Source organism: Pteronotus mesoamericanus, unplaced genomic scaffold, assembly GCF_021234165.1.
Source record: "Pteronotus mesoamericanus isolate MK-2021 breed Mesoamerican mustached bat unplaced genomic scaffold, CSHL_Meso_final contig_2, whole genome shotgun sequence".
Lineage (NCBI taxonomy): Eukaryota > Metazoa > Chordata > Mammalia > Chiroptera > Mormoopidae > Pteronotus > Pteronotus mesoamericanus.
Genome location: NW_026555084.1, coordinates 16,302,386 through 16,325,037, shown reverse-complemented (window position 1 = coordinate 16,325,037; position 22,652 = coordinate 16,302,386).

Here is a 22,652-nt window from a genome sequence, read left to right as displayed (position 1 = left end):
ACTAGAAAAATAAAGTGTTCTGAGAACAACTCGATCAATGCTAAGTGTCATGAGAATGACCCGCCAGACAAAACTCTGGCACAACTGAAATTTTACCTATTTTTAACTTTATATGTAGAGAGACTCTTTGGGCTTTGGGGTGCAGTGCTGTGAAAAATTTATAGAGTTGCATAACCACTACTGCTTCCAGGATATGGCAAAACTGAATTTTAAGATGGGCAAGGGGATGGATTATAAATATCCTATTTAAATGGACAGTTTTGACCGGCTTTGGCTAATATGAATACATCTCTTCTTCCTTCACGCTGTACCCATCCTCCCTTGCCCTGTACCCGTTTGTCCCATTCACAAACCCGGAAGCCATTGTCCTGTAACTAGGAGATGAGGCTCTCATGGAAGCAGAGGCATCAGGGAGAAGAGGAAAGCGGACAGGTATGGAATGGCCTCTCACCCACCAGAGTCCTTGGACTGCGTTGAGCTGCAGAGAGAAAGGGTTAGAAGTGAAAACCGATAGGAATGTTCAGAAAGGATTCGTAAGAGGCTGGGCACAAGTCAAGGCCCTGTGTTCAGGGCCTGACTGAGGAAACAAGGCTCAGACCCAAGGAGGAGGTCATATGTTTGCAGCAGAGAGGCAGGGCTTTCAGAGCCAGGTTCCTTGGTGCGGACACTGGTGATCTCAGAAAGGGTAATGGTAGTGGTGACTTGTCACCAAGCAGCATTGGCAGCCATGAAGGTGGTCAGACCACAGAGGGACAAGATAAGGATTGCTAATGTTTGGATCTCAGGAGCATGTGTGAGATCCCTTTGGGATCTCCTGAAGATAATAAGGGGCTCTTACCCTAGGGTGGTTAGTGGGTGATCTGAACTATCATTTCCGGTTTAAAGAAGGGCAACCTGGGTAGCTAGGGAGCTGGCAAATATCTGTCTCAGACGTTTTGTTGGTTTTCTGTGTGGCAGAGCCTGTGCTCAACCATGGATCCTCTTTTCAAAGCACTCAGAGCCAACTAGAGGAGATAAGGTTGGACACAGATAATTTCAATACACTGTGGAGTTAGTAAAATAAGCACAGGTGGCAAATGGAGCTCACAGCATGTATTATCTTGTTGTCATTATTTTATTATTACATAACATTTATTAAACACATACTATTTGCCAGTTACTGTGCTGAAGAAGGTTAAGGAACTGATATTCAGATGACATGACATGGTTAGAAAGGACCAGAGCCAAGGTTAGAACTCAGGCTGCCTGACTTTAAAATCTTTGCTTTGGTCAATCGCGAAGTAAAAATAATGACAATATGTAAACAACATGAATGGCTAATGACCTTCTTTTATTAGGCACTTATCTCATATTATTTTTAGAGCTAGTATGCAGAGGGAAGCAATAAAATCAGCCTGGGTTTTCTGATGTGGAAGCAGAACAGGGGCCAGGATAGTAGACAATTCAGTAAGACTGTCTCAACATTTGGAGCCGTCTAGCACTGTGGGTACCAAAGCACAGTCTGGGCGCCATCTGTCAGGAATACAAAAGCAAGAGCCCCTGTTCCAGGTGCCAGCTTCAACCTCACCTCTGTCACTCCCCCAACTGACTGATTCTAATGGGGAGGTGTGAAGCTCAGTCTCTTATGCCAGCTTCTTCTCAGACTCACACTTGTCACAGCCCTTCCTTTTTTTCCCCTCTCTACAGGTCCCCATACTATTTCATCCATGGTGCTTGCGTTAATTATTATCATTTGTATGCTAACAAGTCTCAAATGTTGCACGCCAGCCCAGAATTCTCTCCTGAGCTCCAGATCTACCTCTTGGCTGTAAGATACCCATGCTGCTATGCGTGGGAGTACTTGGGTTAATATGGCCTGGGTGACCATGGAAGAGAGAGCTCTACAGGGGAAAGAAAAGAGATGGATTAGTTTAAATAACATCTTAGAAAACTTACAGAAATGGTCAAGGTGTTTGATGGTGCTTAAACACAGAAGGATTTGAACTTGAGTGACACAGACTTGCTTTTTTGACCACTGGAAAGGAAGTGTAACCTAGCATGCTATTTGGGAATTCAGGGACAATATTTATACAGTCATAGTGATTTAAATGTTGTTTTCTGTTTTAGACTTCTAGAATCAACTTGTGGATATTTAAGAAGACTTAATGAGAATAGTCAGAATGTATATTTCTCATTATCAACATTATATAAACAAAGGTACAACTGGCAAAACTTGAGCGATAAAAGTAGGAAGGTATAATGAATAAATGAAGGAACTTGAATGTCCTCATCATGCAACACAGGAGTCAAGAGATGTCCATCCTTGTGATTAATGGAAGGAGCAATGATGGTTGAATCGTGCTGTTAAAGTTGCAGAGGTAACCACAGAAGAAACTGAGAATGTGATGTTGGGAGCTCAATAAGCAACAGAGCTCAAGAAATAGCAATGTAAACATGTTACATAGAAAGAGGAAGGGGGCCCTGGCTGGGTGGCTCGTTTGATTGCAGTGTTGTCAGGGCACATACCTAGGTTGGGAGTTTGATCTCCTTTTGGGGGACGTGTATGGGGGGCACCTGATCGATGTTTCTCTCTCAGTCTCATTCTTTCTTCTTTCCTCTCCCTCTAAAATCAATAAACATATCCTCAGGTGAGGATAGAAGGAAAGGAAGGAAGGAAGGAAGGAAGGAAGGAAGGAAGGAAGGAAGGAAGGAAGGAAGGCGGGCGGAAGATTTCCAGAAGAAATGTAGTGAATGCTGGTTTCTCTCTATACCTACACCCATTTTCATGTTCAGTAGTCACATCTTCCCCATCCAGCCAATCTGTTTTAAGGAAGTTTAGCCTATTGCTATCCTAGGAATGACCTTGATTGACCTAACCCAATTAATACATTCTATCTACCTGGTCATAATGATTAATACTGGCATAAGCAAGTGGCCCAATTTGAGGCCGTGATGTACAAAGAGACTTTGCTAGGGGTGTGAGAAGAAAATATTTTTGCTCTACTGTGAGAGGACTCAGAAAGAGCATCTTCCTCCTTTTCTGGAAAGTGTGGGGTAAGGATACCATGTCATGAAATGCTACAGCCATCTCTGCCCTCCTAGAAAGAGCCAGCCTGGGGGTAAAATTAATGCACAAGGAGGGTGAGCCAGAAAAAAATGGAACAAAAGTCTGGATGATATTGTCATCAGCTGGATCAAACTGTACCTGAAGCCACATATAACCATTGAACTATTCAGTTATGTAAAGCAATATATTTTCTGGTTGCCTGCCCAATATTCTTCATCTACTTCTATGGGTAGTAAAACCCCCAATTTTATCAGTGGCTCACTGATCCTAAACAGGTAACTACATTCCCAGCCTCTCAGCATTGGCTGAGCTCTCGTGTAAACAGGTGCGCTATAGGAACTTCCAGAAAGACTCCTTCAAGGCCCTTGATATGGCTAGAGCATGCCGCATTTCTCTTGCTTGTCACTCCTTCCTACTGTGTGGACGGTGGGGGGCAGGGGGCATTCCGTCAGCAAACATTTGGAAACTGTGGAAATGAAAGCCACCAGGGAGCAGTAACCTAACAGAGCCGGTGTCCCTAAAGAACATGGAGCTTCCATAGCAAAGATGAACTATCTTCAGATTTCTTTTACCTGAGAAAATAAATGATAAATGTTTAAGCTACTGTTAATTTGTATTTTCCTTATATTCAGGAAACCTATTTCTAACCAATACAGATGATTTTTCTGTAATTTGCAAATTAAGCAGTCTTGATAGGTGAACTAAAAAAAATTCTCTGGAGCAACTGATTCTTGGGTAGTAAGATAAGCAGATGACTGTCACTTTTCCTATAAGCACTGCATTATTTAACTTTTAAAACTTGGATGAAAAAATAAACTGTGAAGACAATTCTATTAGGCCTGGAGAAGCCCCAGAGTAAACAATAAAACATCAAAATCTGTGAGTCGTGGGAGGTCCATGGCTACCGCAACTGAACATTAATGTTATCCAGGAATCTCATACAGCGTCTGTCTAACTGAGGTTTTAAATTATGGAAGAAGTCACTAGAAAGCATTATGCATATGTGGATACTCACTCACAAACATATGCAGACATGGCCTCATAGACCATTAGATGATATGGGAAAACACTCACAAACTATTATTGAGAGAAAAAAGCAAAATGCCTGTGGTTCAGGATTAAGTAGCAGTGGTTGTTTCTGGCTGACACAATCATATCATGTTTGGGGTTTTTTTTACTTGTATTTTTCAGTATTTCTCAAATATTCTACAATGAGTATGTCTTACTTGGTAATCAGAAAAATAGCAAGATGCTCTCTTCCAAATATTTTTAAACGATTTTTTAATTGAAAAGAGTCCTGGGCTTTGATAACACAGCTACTTAGGAGTACCAGCCAGCATCGGCTGTGTGAGGGAGACGGGAGAATACGAGGTGAGCGCTCCTGGGCTCAGAGCGATGGGAAACGGAGCGGCGTGGCTCCGAAGGCACACTGGGCTGTCCTCCTGGTCATGCCAAGGGCCACGCTCTCAGGGCTCACGGCGGCAGGTGTGGCCAGAGACAAGCCTGCTAACGCAGAGAGCGAGTTCCACAGGCTCTAATCAGACTTGCCCATGGGAACACAGCAGCTCACCTCCGGCCGTGGGCAGCTGGGCCCGGACAGCAGGGTTTTACTCTGGCTTCCTCCATCCTCTCTCCAGGGATGGGTCCTGAAAGAGGAGAAGAGAAAACAGAAGAGCATGTGACAGGGGCACACGGTGGAAACGCTCCGGGACGGGGTCCTTCTGTACACTCATGTGATAACAAAGCCTCACTTTGTGTGTTTTATAGCTTCCAGTATCTCCCTGATCCAGAAGGCAGCCTGGGCCATAAAGTACCTTGAGGGAAGAAAACAGACGGTACAAAGTTGATGTAGACAGTCTCTCATGTTGGCACCAGTAAATATAATAAACTCCAGATTAAGAGCACAAAGTCAAAGAGGCACCTTTGAAAGGAGTCAGCCAATTAGCTTTTAAAAAAAAAAAAAAAAAAATCAAGATCTTAAGGGGAAAATTAAGCAAAAAATATATATTTTTTAAAAAGGTAAACATTTACCTAAGCAAATAAACTGGAAATTTGATAGCCCTCCTTCTAAAGTTCATTTTCTAGTCCCCAACATAAGATACTTAGACAAGATCGATGTTTTTAGACTTGAAAACTACACAGCAAAATTGTCCAAAGGGCAGGAATTCCAATATAAGACTGACATCAGTTCATTAACAGATGAGTTCTCTTGTCTGCTTTTGCCCCATGCAGTTTAAAACAGAAATGCTTTAAAATGCAAAGAACAACAATTTGTCATCCATTCCAGTCTCTCTCTTTTCCACGGAAGCCCTCACAACCTGTGGGCCACGCTCAAACGTCTGTCCGCTCTGCCGCACTGTCTTCTACAGTCGGACCTGTTAGGTGCCAGGGATTTTTCTCAGGTTCCTTTTCCTCCTAGCCTCTGCCTCCTCCTTTTCCTAATAATGATGATAATAATGACAATAACATAAAATATAAACTATATATCTGACCCCTCAGGGACAATACCACTAGCATCCCATGGCATTTATTTTAAAAAAATAAGCAAACCTTTTAAAATTTCTCAATGACCGAAGGACAGAGATGGTCTCTCAACTCATCTCTGACTCCCCAGTATGGGACAGCATCTGGGACGTAGAGGACACTCAGCCACTCTTCTGAGAGTGGTAAATAAACTCATGAGTTCTTAAGCCCACCAGATATAAAATACTTCATACCTATCACAAAAATCCTTTCCTTGAGAATCTCCATGCATAATAGACCCATTAGAAACCAATATTATTTACCAGAGGGGCTAGGAGGTAATATGCATGTCTATTTAACTTGCACAAACTTAATTTTATATGCTTGTCAAAAAATAGAGAGAAGCAGCACTTGAAATATATAGGGGCAATTCTGTCCTCCGTTCCATTCAATGAGTGCATGTCTGAGAGAGAGCATGAGATAGGAGACATGAACTGCATTCCTCTCATTTGCTCTCAGTGTTCCCTTACCTCTCCTGAAATGAACATCTCACTGTGCTAAGTGTGATGTACTTTTTGCATAGCATGTGCCCTAAACACAAACAAGCAACATTGCCTGACACAGTGAAAGAGGCAACAATCCTTTCTAAGCTGGAGGAGGAACCAGCTGAGCTGGGTTTACTCCAAGAGGCATGCTGGTTTCCAATGTGGTCCTTTAGGAGGAAATTTACTGATGCTGTTATTTTTGCCCATATGTCGTTTTCACCTTTCAATGAACTTTGGAGGCCGGGCCTAAGATATAACTGCGCTGTCACTATCTACAGCGTCTGGGCAAAGTGATTTTCTACGTGTGAGGATGCGTGCGCGCGCGCGCATGCTCCTGATGCCGTGACAAGAGGCAGCTTTAGGCAGAATGGAAACTCACCTTCCATCACACAGCTTTACATTTTCCACTTCCCTTTGCCTCTGATAGTTAAGAAAACAGATTTTGCAGTAATGGTAGTTAAGAAAATAGATTTTGCTGTAATTGTAGAAGTTCCTACTCCAAGGGAATGACTTCTTTCTTTAAATTGGGCAATGTTCATTTCAAAGAGAAAATGAGATCACAGTTGGGGGCAGAGATAGTTGAGGAGTGAATCCATTGCACAGTGGCTACCGGGGGATGGATACAGTGAGAGAAAACCGTGGAGACATACACATGGCATCTGCCACTTGGAAAGTACTTGTGTATTCCATTATTCACAGGAACTGAAGCTTTGCAGGGCATCCAGTTACAAGCTATGTATCACTGGGCAGGCTGCTTCCCTTCCATAGACCTCATCTCTGTGACGGGCGTAACTGCGGTACCTACCTCATAGCAGGAAGTGAGAGAACACATGTGAGGACTAAGGCCTGTTTCTGGGCATGCAAAACTTACTCAGTGATGAGTTATTGTTACCACTCTTCACTCGTTAAATGAGGGGGGCTGCGACTCGACACTCCCTCCCAGTTTTGGAGTTGTATGTAGCACAGCGCCATCCAATAGAAATAGACAAGCCACATATGTAATTTGGAATTTTCTAATGGCCGCATTTTTAAAAAGTAAAAAGAAAGAGGTGAAATTCATTTTAAGAGTGTTTTACTTACTTGTATACATACAACATATCATCCCAGCATGTAATCAATATGAAAATCATTAATGAGATATTTTGCACTTTCTTGTACTCAGTCTTTGAAGTACAGTGTGTGCTACTATTACAGTACATTTCAATTTAGACCAGCTGCATTTCACATGCCCAGTAACCATATATCCACCATATTCGACAGCGCAATTCTAGATAACAGTGAGTTCAGTTTTCAATTTACTTAATTGCTTTGGCTGGGTACAGCTCAAAAACAATGCTTCCTAAGCACTTGAAAGTTAAGCCCTAAGACCTTGGGTGAGAGATTGAGCTATAAACAAAGATAAAGGAGGTATTTACATTGTTAATGCTAGGAGTATGGATGGCCACTGCCAAGCCTGAAATCCTTCCTAGAGAGCCATCTGTTGGGTTAAGGAGTTACAGGAAAATGCGTATCTGCAAAGGAGTTACGGGAAACTGAATGAGCAGTTGCCACCACTATTTGGATTTCTACCTGGGCCTATGACAAAACTAAATAAATGAAACTGTATTACACTTGTGTTCCTGATTAAAATGCAGTTACTCAATAGTGACCGTAGCCCTATTTATCTCTAACAATAATTAAAAGTTAACGGACAGAGTTGTAACAATGATTAAAGGAATGTAAAGATAGTTTGTGGTTAGGACTTACACCAGAAAAACACTGACAATGAATTGTGAAGCAAAAGAGGCAAACTGTGGTGCGTGTGTACATGCGTGTGCATGTGTGTGTGACCAGCGAGGCCATGTGGCCTGCTAATGAAGGACTGACTTAGCTGTTGACCCAAGACCAATGAGATTCTGAGCAGACACATGCTGGAGGAAAGAAGAATCGGTAGCTAGAGCTGCAGGACAGAAATTAATAAGATGCTGAAACTGTCAGCTGTGGCTCTTGGGTTGACCCAGCCCGGCTGGGCCGTCCAGTGAGACTTCTCACGGCCGCGGGAGGGCCCGCTGAAGCTGAGTCGCTCTCCGGGCTCTAAGCACAGTGCAAACTGCTGCTTCTTGTTACGTCCATTTGTGACGCACAGACTGGGCGGCTGAGGGTGTTAAATGGCTATACTTTTGAACCAATTTCTTGTCTTTTGATAGGTAAAAATGGAGAGATTTAAGAAGTCAAACTTTAATTCTACCATACACCTGGACTTGGATGCTAGCTCTACCCTCTCACCTGAAGCCTTTACCTCTCCAAACCTCTGCTCACCTGTGATTTGGAAACACAGAAGTACCTCGTTCACAGGAGCGTTGTAAGGCTTGAGTGTGTCTTTGCGTGCAAACCTCTAAACTCAGTGCCAAGCACCTCATCATTCGTATCATTTGTTCTAATCTCTCTTCCTGCAGATTTAACTTTGATAAAGGCAAGTCTTTAATTTGGCAGATCATAACCAAGAATAAGCATTTGGATGATTCTATACATTTTATTCCATGTTATGCATTTAATTATTTTGGGTAGTGGAGGAGAAGAATCAATAAAAATGCCAACAAGGAAGTCAACTTTTAAAAAATGTCATTACCATATTCAAACATCAAAATAGAAGAGAAAATACGGGTTCCGGCTTCATGAGAGGACTCTTTAAAATAGCATCGTGATCCCACTGTGATACGATGGAATCTTCTAGGGATGAGAATTCAATAGAAGGAAATTAAGTTCTGAGCCTCATTCAAGGGATGTGAACATATGCCTCACTTACCAGGTGGCTCTTGGCCTGAGAAGCTCTCTCTGGCCTCCCCTTCAAGCATCTCAGATTTCTCATTTATAAAGCAAGAGCGCTATACTAAGATCCCCAATTCCTTCTGTTTCTCACTTTTTAGGATTCTACGTCCATAGTAGACTTGAGTTCCACAAATTCTATTGATGAGCATGTGACAAAATGAAAATAATTAGCTCTCGAGGGTCCTCCCCACCTGGCATGGAGAGATCCTCCCAATCATTTGTAGGATCCTACGAGGCAGGATCAAGGAGAAACGATATGCGTGAGAATCACAAGAAGGACAGGAGGCTTTGGGAGGGAGGGCAGAAGGGAGCACTGCACTTTGAGAGCTGGCTGGGAGAAAGCAGTGTTACCGGACAAAAAGACCCATGGCGGGGGGTGCCCAGATGCTATGACCGAAACAACGACACCTCCCTTCCCTGGGTCCCCTCGGTTGTGGGTCCTTTACCTGCCGCCCTTGGAATTATGGCTCTGAATGGCAGAGTTTGGTAAAAAGGAAAGGAACTATTTATTCAAAAGTTTTACAGGTTTGATTAATGGCTAAATGTCACTCTTAAACCTCAAAATCCCTTCAAAACAATCACCAACACACACACCATCCCGCCTCCCCCCACTTTGCCCAGTTAGGCCAGTCAGGCCTGTCAAAGGTACCGTCCTTCAGAAGAAAAAGAACAGAAGTCTGGGGCTCGGCTGGGCAGGCCTCCCGCGGGTCTCAGCACCATCCGCTGCGTCTCAGCGATCTCCAGCTCTTAATCCATAACCATGTGGCACCTTCTCCTGGCCCACTAGCAAGAGTCCTTTCTCCCCTTTTCTTCCCGCGTGGTCTTCACACTGTTCCCCAGAGTCTGTGTCCCTTTGTCTCTCCTGCAGGCCTCTGTGTCTCCTTTCTCTCTCCCAGTTACATTCTCTACTAAGTGTTTGAAACCTTCCTGATTAGCTTTAGTGATATGCAAAATAACCCTCTTTGCATATGAGGAATGAAGCTATCCTGCTATTGACATACCAAAGGACTCTCAATGGCCTTGCTCAAGGCTCCCATCCCCCATGGCAGCCTGCCCTGGGGTGGGGAGAATATATTTTTCTTGGACACCCCTATCTCTGGACCCCGTTACAAATACCTTTTGGGGGGGTCCTGGCTGTGCCCCATTACAGCAGGAAAAGGGGGAGTTCAAAGATCCCTGGGGATTAGGTTTCCCCTATATGTTGTTAAGATATATTTACAAAAGGTTTTGTTCATTTTTCAAATGGCTGTATGAGGGGGGACCCCCCCAAAATTGGAATTATCTTCTAGAAGGCAGGTCCCTTGTAATGCAGACTTCCCCTGCTAGGAGAGTGTTCTAGGAACCTATCTGTATTAGTGTATCAGCCAGCATTGTTGTGAGAGGCTGCGTTCGGTTTCAGTGAATTTTTTTTGTTGAAGACTCTTTGACATGTTCACCCATTCATGATGGGTGATTTACAAGTGCACCTGGCAATGCAAAGCTGTGTGCGGCAGCTTTTGACCAAAACGGCATGACCCCTGTGCTCCCTCCTTTTTCACCCAATCTTGCCCTGAGCAACTTGTTTTTTGCTTCCCCAGATGAAAAAAGTCCTCTAAAGGAAATGTTTTGATGATGCTGGAAAAAAGTGGCAGAAGCATTCAAAGGCATCAGAATCAGCGAGTTCAGAAACTGGAGCAGGGGAAAGAATGTCTTGACAGGTGTATTGGAGCAAATGGAGAGGACTAGGGAGGTGACCGAAGGCTAAACATGAAAGAATACACAAATACACAATTGTTTATAAACAAATTCCACTCTTTGGTTCCTCCCTCGTAGAGAGCTGGGCGTCTTTTGATGAAGCGCCAGTCCCTGACCAACCACATGGACTGTTCCTATTGGTTGTGAATCTCCAAAGGTCACGTGGGCAGGGTACTCCCTTGTAGTTTGATACACCTCTGCCTCCCCGCACATACTCTAAGGTGGCATCTTACATGACATTAATGAATGTATCCCACTTTTTTTTGGCTATTTGACCCCTTTTATCCGGGAAAACCTAAGGTAACCAATGTGTAGGAAATTTTTTTTCCTTACATAGTTCACAAGGTTCTTTACCTTAGACGCACATCCATCCTTTGCACACAGACATAAGCAATGAGCAGATTGTACTTTTTACTTTTCTGGTGCTTAATTTTTCTCTCACTTTTTCCTTGTGTTTCCTAACTCTTAATACTTTTGAATTAAAATTTTTAAAAAATAATTGACAATTGGTAAGAGACTTCTTCCCCCTCTTCTCTCTCTGGCCTTTTTGGACTAACTCTAGGGCAACTTTCCTTTCTTTTTTCTTTTCATTTTATTTTATTTATTTTTTAGAGAGTGGATGGGAGGGAGAAAGAGAGGAAGAGAAACATCAATCAGCTGCCTCCCTCACGCCCTGACTGGGGACGGAACCTGCAATCTAGGTATGTGCCCTGACCGGGAATCGAACTGGCAACTCCTCACCCTGGGGAACGATGCCCAGCCAACTGAGCCACAGCAGGCAAGGCACAATTTTCAAACAGTTTAAAGATTGTCTATCCAGAAGCTTTCTTGATCTCTCTTTTTTAACACCTTGTGCAAAGCCCATCACATAACTTATCACACTGCAGTGAAATTGTTCGCCTAACGGCCCCCTCTCCTCCCTGGTAAGCACTGTATCTTGTTTCCCTCCTTTCCCACAATGCCAGGCACAGCATCTGGTATGGAGCAGTCCCAGCAAGTGTTCATTGTCCTCCATCACCTGATCAACAGTGACTTTTGAAACAGGTTCTGCAGACTCTCTTGTGGTCCATCTTTCTTTGTCAAAGCCCAAAGTGGTGGGTAAAGTAGGAAAGCTGCATGTCTAGGTTGCCATGGGAACTGACATAAGTATGGCAACAATTAAGGAGAAATGAATACATTAAAAATATCACTTTACAAAGTAAAAGAATGTCACTTCTTCAAATATTCACATTATACCTGCTGCCCTTTCTTTCCTTTAAAAGAATGTTGAAAACAGCTTATAAAAATGATCTTTGTTACTTACAAAGCTTACTACCTCTATCCTAATAATATAATTCATATGTGTATTATTATGGACTGAATGTTTGTGTCCCTCTAAAATTCACATGGTGGAATCCTAACCTGCCAGGCGATGGGGCCTTTGGAATATGATGAGACGATGAGGGTGCAGCCCTCATGAAAGAGATTTGTGCCCTATTTTGAGCAGACAAGAGAGAGATGATTTTCATGTGAGGGCACAATGAGAAGATGTCAATCTGAACACTAAGAAGAGAGGCCTCACCGGACACTGGATCTGCCAACACCTTGATCTCGAACTGCCCGGCCACCAGAACTGTGAGAAATAAATGTTTAAGTCCCCTAGTCTATGATATTCTGGTTAAGACAGATATATCTATATCTATATCTATATCTATCTATATCTATATCTATATCATCTATCTATATCTATATATATCACTCAATATATATATTGAGAAAAATATATACTCAATGTAAATACATATTGAGAAATATATATACTCAATATAAATATATATCGAGAAATATCTATCTCTCTATATATATTTCACTCAAGGGTCTGAATCTATCTGTGACCCTCTTTCATGCTGTCATTTATTTATCCAGTCACTTTTGACTGAGTGCCAACAACAATGTGCTGGAAGAACCAGAGTAGTCTTTTCCTTGTGGAGTTCATGTCTAGCAAGAAAACAGGCAACTTAAAAAGCAAGTATACAAATAAATACATTCTTACAAATGGCACAGGTGACATCCAAGACCTTGCAAGGTGCTCTGATGGAGACGCATGGGGGGATGGTGGGGTTGGGCCTTTCTCAGGTAGAAGCCTGGCAAATGGGAGAGACCTGGAGAAGTGGAGGGACTGGTCCATGGGGAGCGGGGGGAGGGGAGGGAGGACTGGTCCAGGTAGGTACAAAGAGCCTACGACAGGGAAAGTTGGGTGTTTGAGGAACAGAGAGAAGTCGCATGTGGCCATAGCAGAGTGGAACAGGAGGAGGTTTGGCTATGTGTGACAGACAGGAATTTAGATTTTGCTCAAAGTGCATAGGGGAGTCATCAAAGCGTTGTAGGCAGGGGTACGTTATCATCCAATGTACATTTCAAAGGTCACTGTGGTTGCTGCATAGAGGACAGTTTGTTGGGGGGTGGGTAACAGCATGCGAATGCCAGACAGGAGATTTTCAAGAACTTCAGCAAGAGATGGTGGTAGTTTAGACAAGGAAGGTGGCGGTGGAGACAGGAAGATGTGGGCGTGCTTGATGGATATTTGAAAGTAGGCACATCAGGCCTTGTGTCATTTCTCTACTCAAAACCTTCTGATGGCTTGTTATTGCTCTTCTTCGGCCAAAGTTGCTGTAGAATCTGCCCCTTTCTCCTCGCTCTGTCCTCATCTCCCACTCAAGGTTCTATTCCCACTGCAATGGCTTTGCTGTTCCTTAAACCTATAAGCCATGTTCTTCTGTTTGCTCTGCCAAAAATGTATATTCCCCAGGATGCTCTAGTAGCCTCATGGTTCAACCCCTCGACTCTTTCCATCTTTGCAAATGCTTCTCAACAGAGCCCTCTGTGACCACGTACATTAAAATTGCATGCCTCCACCCAGCAGTCCTTATAAAGCTGTCTGCCTTACTGTTCTTCTGGTCACCTTCCACCTTCTTCCATGTTGTGTCATTGCACTTTTTATTTTGTTCATTGACTCTCTGCACGAGAATGGAGGGAGCTCCCATGAATGGGAAACAGAGTGTGCTACATGGTAGAAGCTCAAAAAATGTTATTTTATGAATATAGGAGGTCAGGGAAGGAATCAAAAGTGATTTCCAGGTTTCAGATATAAACATTTGGGCTCTGCATTTTAGTGAGCTAGGAAACAGTAGGGGGAATTTTTTTTTTTTTTATTCTATGATAGAATGAAAATAAATTCAAATTTATATTGTTTTGTGATAAAGTCAGTATTTAGAATACCATGGGGTTGAACTCATTTTTTTCAAAAAGGGAAGAAGTATTTATTTTAAGGAAACTGAGAGACCTAAATAGAACCACTAAAGAGAGAGAGTTGGATGGTCAGTCTCCCTCCCTCTCTCCCTTATCCCTCTTTCCCTCCTCCCTCTTTCCCTCTGCCACTCGTGTCTCTCCTGTGCACGTCCCTGGGCCTCCCCCATGCTTTCTCCACGGTGAGCCCTACACCCTGTCACTTCCCCTTGTTGCCTGTTAGCACTTCCAGCATTTACTTGTAGGTGTCACTTCCAACCACACAGAATTTGGCTTCTGAGTCTCCTGCCCACAAACACAGTGATTTTATCACACAGTAAAGTCTTCCCACTAACTTTCTTCAACTCACCTTTTCAAACTGCTCACCCACTTACAACTGCATGAACCACCTCCTGGGTGAATAAATCTGTACCAAACACATACCCCTCTCCACCTACTTGCTCAGGTGTTTCCCTCTTTAGTAGGCCCACCTCATTCCTCTCCATTGTCTTACATAATTAAACACGGGCTTTAAGCTGCAGTGGCATGGGATAGCTAACGGCTTTTCCTAGGACCAAGCAGACTGCTAGAAAGCCTTTGGTGAATCAAATAAATACCAGCGTTTCATTGCAGAGCAACGAACTCATAAAAATGCATTCTTAATTGCTTCCTTAACACTTTCATCCTGATGCTAAGCATCCTGCTCCTTGCTGGCCCTGTTAGAAAGGAACTCTTTTAATTTTCTGTTTGAATGACATACTGTTGCAGAGAGGATTAAATGGGGTAATGCAGGCAGAGCAATTAGGACAGTGCCTGGCGTCTTACAGGTGCTTCATAAATGTTAACTGTTCTGAACTATCAAAGCCCTCTCCCTCTGTCTGTTACTTGATCAGCGCTCATCCAAAGAGAAGACACCCCCCCCAGACCCCCCCCAACCCCTGCCCGCGAAGGATCCTCACACTCAGTGTGGAATCTTCCCTTTGCTGAAAGAAATTCATTGCCATTTCACACCTTAGAGCTTGTTCATCTTCCTGTTTTCAGCCAGAGACCTAATAGAGGGTTGAACTTGCTATTTTGAAAATGTTGAAAAATTAAGTTTAACAAAACGATGGTTATAAACTAAAAACCATGAATCTTAGCGGGGGTTTTTTTGTGGCTCCTCAATGATAGCCATACAGTGGTAGGTAGAAAGTTCGAAAGTGAGTCCTGAAAAAAAGGTCTTATCCAATTTGTATTCAATTTTTTCATTTTCTTCTAGGAAATTAAGACCCAGGAGGAGAAAAGTAATCTGCCTAAGGCTACGTAGTGAGTTTGCGGCTGAGCCAAGATGAGACCAAGGTTTCCAACTCTTAGTCCAGTGCCCTTCAGGCTTCCTTTCTCCACTGGCAGGAGATTCCTCATACAGAGCTGCAGCCAAATCTCACCATTGGGGTCTCTTTCCACACAGGGACAGAGAAAGGGGGTCCTCAGGCTGGGGAGGATCCAAGATACTGACCGTCCCCCACATTCATGGAAATATTTCTGGCACAGAGAGAGGGCCAGAAACCAGTGTAAATTTCCTGGTTGGTCACGGGTTCTTGGATTTGATCTAAACCGAATGCAGAATCAAGAACAAGCCCAAGACAGGGTAGGAATGGGGGAAGGGAAGTGGAATGCATATTCCACATCAGGCTTCTTTGAGGCAAGGGCCATGATTTTGTAATCTTGCATTTCTCAGTATTTGCTGAATGAATGAATGAATGAATGAATACATTCTCGACCTTTGTCTGGCATTATTTTTAAACAATATGTTAAACATTTTCTAAACCCCTGTCAGAGCATCAGACAGTTATATTAACTTGACAGTGCAAGAGCTAGACAAAATTAAGAGCTGAAAAATAAAATTGACCCAAACTGTGTTCCAAATAAATGTGCCTAATGGACTCATTTTCCAGTTCATTTATCTCATTTTATGTAATTTCCTTGTTCTGTGTTTGTCTTAAAAGTCTTCTTATTTTGACAACTTGAAGACAATATGTACATAATCTCTTCAAGTCATGGGGGGAAGACAGACAATAATCAAGTATAGCATACAAATAAATGTATAATTATAATTGCAGTAAGTAGTATGAAATAGGGAGCACTATGAACAATAAAAACCTAATTAATAGAGGTCAAGTTTGCAGAACGCAGAAGATGACAGTCTGTTGCAGCTCACACTCCTCTCTGCATTTGAGTTTTGAGCTCAGTTCTAGTGCCTTCATTTTAAGACTCAAGTAATGAATTCTCCTCTGGCCTCCACAGTTAGTCTGGCTTTTCAAATGCCTTTCCTTTAGAGGCCAGATGAGAAACTAGATTTCATTTATTCAACAAATAGCTATGGGGTCCCTGCTGTCTGTTAGGCATTACACCCTAGGATTCGAGGTTTCTGGTTTCTGTTCTTCTCACACTGCAGACTTATAGGGGGGGCAGATGGTAATCACATGATTGCACAAATAAAGATATAAGTACAAACTATAAGTGCCAAGAAGTACAGGAGCCTATGAGAAAATATAATTTAATTCCAATTAAGGTCCCTGAAAGGTTTTTTTTAAGAACCGAAATTCAGAGATTTTTTAAAAACTATTAAGGCATGATTCACAGGTGAAAAGCTATACATACTTAATATACATGAGTTTGGTGACAAGTATATACTCATGAAACCACCATCAAAATCATAGACATATCTGTTATTTCCCAAAGCTTCCTCCTTCCCCTTGTAGGAGCACCTAACATGATATCTACCCTCTTAGCACATTTTAAGTACATGAGACAGCATGGTTAGCCAGAGGCACTGTGGGGTATAGCAGACCTCCAGAACTGATTTATCCTGCATAACCGAAACTCTGACCATCACCTTCCCCTGTCTTCCTCCCCCAACCCCTGACTATTTTAGATTGTACATGGAAGTGACATCATACAGTATTTGTCTTTCTGTGTTTGCCTTATTTCACTTAGCATAATGTCCTTTAGATCCATCCATGTTGTTGCAAATGGCAGGGTGTCCTTCTTTTTTAAGGCTAAAAAAAGATAGTCACAGGCAAAAGAATAAAACTGGACTACTACTTTACACCATACATAACAATCGACTTGAAATGGATTAAAGGCTTGAACATAAGACCTGAAATGATAAAACTCCTAGAAGAAAACATAGACGGTCATCTCCTTGACATCAGTCTTGGCGGTGATTTTTGAATCGGACACCAAAGCACAGACAGCAAAAGCAACAACAGTGGGGCTACATCTAACTCAAAAGCTCCTGCAAAACACAGGAAACCACCACCCCAGTGAAAACACAACCTCCAGAACATGAGAAAATATTTGCAAACCATATATCTGATAAGGCATTAATGAATGTCTAAAATATATAAATAACTCAAACAACTCAATAGCCAGAAAACAAACAATATGACTTAAAAATGGACAGAGGGCCTGAATAGACATTTCTCCAAAGAACACACATGGATGGCCAACCGGTACATGAACAGGTGAGTGCTCAACATCACTCACCATCGCGGAAATGGAAATCAAAACCACAATGCAAATCAAAACCACAACACAAATCAAAGCTGTTAGGTTGGCTGTTGTCAAAAAGAGAGAAAAAAGTGTCAGTGAGGCTGTAGAGAAAAGGGAGACTTCTGACTGTTGGTGGGAATGTAAACTGGTGCAGACATTATGGAAAGCAGAATGGAGGTTCCTTTAAAAATTAAAAGTAGAACTACTCTATGGAGATGTAAAGTATGTGTAATGGTTAAAGCAAAGACAAGTGATGCCCTAGGATAGACACTGGAAAAACACTGCCATTGGGGCAGGGTGTCCCTGGCGGATTATTTGACCTGATGAGTTAAACTGCAAATTAGGGGGAATTGCGTTAAATTGCTGGGGTCAGAGAGCCAAATCCGGCCCTGCTGCCTGCTTTTGTACAGCTCATGACATAAGATTGCTTTTCACTGAAGACTAGTTTGTTTCATAGGGAACTAATATGAAATATACATTTCAGTGTTTATAAATAAAATTTCATTGCAACGGGGGCAGACTCATTGCCTGTGGTCTACGGCTCCTTGCTTGCAACAGCAGCAGAACTGAATAGTTTCGACAGAGAGGACACAGCCGGCAAAGCCCAAAACATTTGCTATCTGGCCCTTGACAGAAAACATTTGCCATCACTTTTTTCTGGATTATAAGAAAGCGTTTCCTTTGAGAGGCTAATATTGTCAGTATTGACATTGCAACTTGAGGAAAGGATTTGAATGTTTAAAGCAGTGGAATTATATTGGCTCCTAGAAAAGTGCCTCCCACGTGTGTAAAAGTGATTGGCCTGCTCTCTGGCTCCAGGTGTCCCTAAAAGATGACCACGGCTTCACCTGAAGCCTTTACTTCTGCATCGTAAGCCACTTTGTCTCGACTAGAGAGAGGCGGTCACTGCAGGGGTGGGTTCCAGTTGTAGAAGCCCATCTGAAAAAACAAACAAACAAAACCCTGTCTGTGGGACTTGTCATCTCCCGCATCAGAAGCAGACAGCCCGCCTCTGGGGACACCAAGGCTGCGAGGACCTGTGGTCGCCCTTCTCTCATCCTGCTGCACGGATGCATGAAGAGAAGAAAGGAGCTTGCAGTGTTTGGAGTGCCGACGCTCTCCATTCCCCACGGTCAGGGTCATGGCTCCGGGTGGAGGGTGTGAGCAATGAAAATCATGCGGGCTGGGTTGCTCATTTGCCCTGTGCCGATCTGACAGCTTGCAGAAGCAGGGCCAAGGAGTTTAAACGGAAACTAACCCTGCTTTGACCCTTCCCTTTGGGAGAAACGTTATAAAGAGGGAAGAGTCTTTCAGGCAGGGGAAACGGTGTGCTTGAAGGCTCCCAAGTGAACACGCTGGAGAACAGAAAGGAGGCTGGTGTGGCTGATGCTCAAAGAGCAAACGAGACAGTGCAGGAGGTGAGGTCAGAGAGAGGCTGGAGTCAGACCATGCCAGGCCATCTGAGGACATTGAACTTCACCATATATGCCATTAGAAATCGTGGAAAGGTTTTAAGTTCTGGAAATTGGTGGATGGTGTCAAAAGGTATAGGTCATTGTATTTTCCAGAGATGGCCATAGCCCATAGCCCATCCTGCAACAAGGTGCAGCTAGGCCTTTCCCCCAGGGGACTTGTAATGCGGTCCAGAAATTTGGGTGTCCAAGAAAAATATAGGATATTCTCACCACCCTCCAAAGCAGGCTCCCATTGGGGAGACCTGGAGCCAGGGCCATTGAGAGTCATTTTGCACGTCACTAACAGGAGGATAGCTTAATTCCTCATATGCAAAGATGGTTATTTTGGATATTAACAAGGCTAACCAAGAAGGTTTGCATAACTTAAAAGCCAGGATGTACCTGGGCAAGTAGCTCCCCGGTTTGCAACACTTGCTGAAGGAGTCAGAGATGTGGTTGCGGGGGAGGATTCCTGCCAGAGTTGGGACCCAGGCGTGGCAGCCGTCCTAGAGGCTTTTAAACACGCAGTTTTGGGAAGCAGGAAAGCCAGATGTAGCGGCCATGCACGAAGCTCCCCTGGTTACAGCGCGTGTGTATGAGAGCTCCGAAATGGTTCGCCCCATCCCGGCGGAGGCGGGGCGGGGTGGCGGGGAACAATGTGAAGGCCATGCGGGAAGGAAAAGGGAGAAAAAACTCTTGCTAGTGGGCCATGAGAAGGTGCCATGTGGGTTTGGATTAAGAGCTGGAAATCGTGGCAACACAGCCGATGGTGCTGGGAACTGAGAGAGGCCTGCCTGGCTGAGCTCCGGACTTCTGTTCTCTTCTAAAGGACGATTTGCTGATATGTAATTCTTTACATGCGTCAGCAAGAAGAACCAGGTCTCTCCCGTCAACAATCCCACCTGCTCCTCCTTCAATGTGAAGTTGATACGCCTCCAAGGAGACATGGGGGGTCTACATTTCCTCCCCTTGAATCTCGGGAGGGGGGACCCGTGATGAGAAGTGACTCCGCGTGACTTCCTAAGCTAAGTCATCAAAAGTTTGCAGCTTCTGCCTGGTCCTCGGAGGAAGCAGGGAAGACCATGTGAAATCTCCCCGCCCCCACGGAGGCCCCAGAGGACAGCGGGAGTTAACCTCCAGAGCCATGGGCGGGCAAGCCTGAGGTAACTGCAGCCCCCAGCAGCTGGGTCGCATCGAGCCTGCTAGAGGTCCCAGCTGAAGGCCCAGACATTGTGAACTTGGAACAAGGCTCTTCTGACTTCCTGACCCCCAGAATCCACGCGCGTAATTAAATGGTTGGTTGAGTTTTGTGTTCCTAGTTTGCCAGGGGGCAGGAAAGTTAGGTCATATAGCAATAAGTAGCCAGAACAAGAGGCTAAAAACCCTAAGATCTAGATTTCCTAAAGCCCATTCTTGTCAATTCCCTTCCTTTCTTAGTCTGTAGACTATCTACTAGTAATACTTCCCGTGGGTGTTGAACTTAATGACAGAGGAGGACACAGGACCCTTTCCAGGCCTTACCTAAGGCTCCCCCTGCCAGTCCTGTTGTAATGGCTTCAGCTCACAAATTCAATTCTATTACACAACATAAAAACTTATGGCAAAACCAGAAAGGGCAATTACAAAAGACATTTTTACAGAATTTCTGATTTTTGTCTTGCTTCCCTTCAAAAGCATAGCTCCTCTTAGGAGGAAGAGCAAACTAGTAAGCCAAAGTGATTCTTCGTAGCTCCCAAAGACTAGAGAGGAAGTGAATGTTACACGCGAATCTTGTTTTCTCCAGCTGCTCCTGAACTTGGGCCTGGTGAACACCTGCTCTCAAATTGTTACCTTTTTCACACACCCCAGCATGACTCACTCTTCAATCTGTAGGCAGGTTTGACCAGAGCACTGTTTTCTTATTCATCGTTACCCATTTTCTCAAAAGCAGATCCCTCCTGGGATTGCCGCAAGTTTGACACTGGCTTCCAGGTTTCCCCACGTGCCAGCAAGGAATTGCTCTGTGGGTATCTGGTGGCAGCCACAGCCCTTCTTGCTCGCCACCTGCCCACCCATCCTTCCTGTCCTCATACCCCGAGGAGGAGGTTTCTAACAAACAGAAAGGAAGAAGCAGCGAGTAACCAGCTCTCTGCTCTGGTTCTTGGCCTTCAGCTTTGCAACCTCTTACTTCACACAGATGAATGAGCAGGGAGCGGGACTGCTGGTGACCAGTCTCCCACCGGAAGGGAGCGATCAGCCTCTAAAGGGGAGAGCAACTTGCTCTGCCTTTGACAGTCTCTTCTGCTTTTGAAAGAACTGTTCAATTTAAATATAATAGCCTTCTGGATCAAATGCTTTTCATTTCTAAGAGTAGATCAATTCCAATTTACTTCTGAAACTCTGCTTTCATGAAATAACCTATTTTGTGGTCTGATGGGATTCTGGCTTTTACAGTGGATCTTTATTGAGCTGCTGAAGATTGACGAGGTGCGTACGGGAAAGGGGTTTGCCCTGCCTAACAAGCCAGGCTGTAAAGGAAGAAGGATCCATTTGACTGCACCCCTGACATTTCTGAGCATTTATCAGGTATCAGTCCAGGACGGTAACCACTACCCGCAAGGGGTCTGTTTATTTTTCCCCCAAATCTTATGAAGTTAAAAGTAAAATGGTCACCGTTTTACAGAAAAGAAAACTGAGGCTCGAAGAGCTTCAGCTTCCTTCCTGTGGTCGCCCCGCCGGGTAGAGACCAAGCTGGAATCCAAGCCCGGCCAAGCAGCGCCAAAGCCAGCGCTTATCAGAATCCACAGTCGACTGACGTGGAGCCAACCTGGGGAACCAGCTGGCGAAGGCTTCCAGGCTTCATTCACTCCAATCAGGCAGCAGACCAGGGACACACAGCACAGTTTTTGTAGGATGTCTGATCTTGGTTGATGAATGATAATCACTGTTCGCAATGTTTGCAATTTTTCTTTCTGGCTGTTTGGATAGAGTTGTCTTAAAAAATCCTTGAAAAAGTGCTTAGCGCCTAAAAATACCCCCAGTAAGCTATGTAATATAGTTTCTTACTTGACCTTGCTTAGCATGGAATGCACAGTAACCATGATATCAAACGTAGAGACTGATGGTAATGGAAAAAATACAATAATAAATAAGTAAGTAAGTAAATTGGGCGGGGCAGTGGGGGGAGCAGGGAAAGAGAGGCTGCCCGGGATTGGTGTTTGAAGGTCTGGATTAAGGTTCCTGGGCAGTTTTGCTGGGCAACTTAGGCAAAGACAACTGCTCCATCGCTACTTTGCATGGTCTCAATGGAGATGTTAGTCAGGGTCCCCTAACCTCTCTGGACTGAGGGGTGGTTCCACGGCAGGGAGAAAAGGAAGAAAAAATCAGACAATTTGGCATTTTCCTTATACATTTCAAAATAGCTAAGTAGCTGAAAATCTGGGAAGGCTTGCCTGAAATTTCTAGGCTTTGTGTTTACTATACAACGTGATGGTGGTTAAGTCTGAGGAGGTTGGAATGAGCTTTGTCGGGGAGATCTGAATTTAAAAGTATCAGTGCCGCTTCCCGGGGCTTACTCGTGTATGAGTGGCTTCCTCCCTCTCAATCTGAGGGTCCTTTATCTGTGAAAGGAACATGACCCATGACTGATTAAGATATTTGTGTTTTATTCTCACTCTATTTTTACTTTCCACAAATGCCCAGGCACATACGTATGTGTGTGCACAAGCAGAATTCCAAGAACAAGAATTCCAAGAATGTGAGGCCTTTTGTGCCTCTGACTTAGAGCTGAAAGAACATCTGCGAATGAAGGCGGCCTCTGGGCCT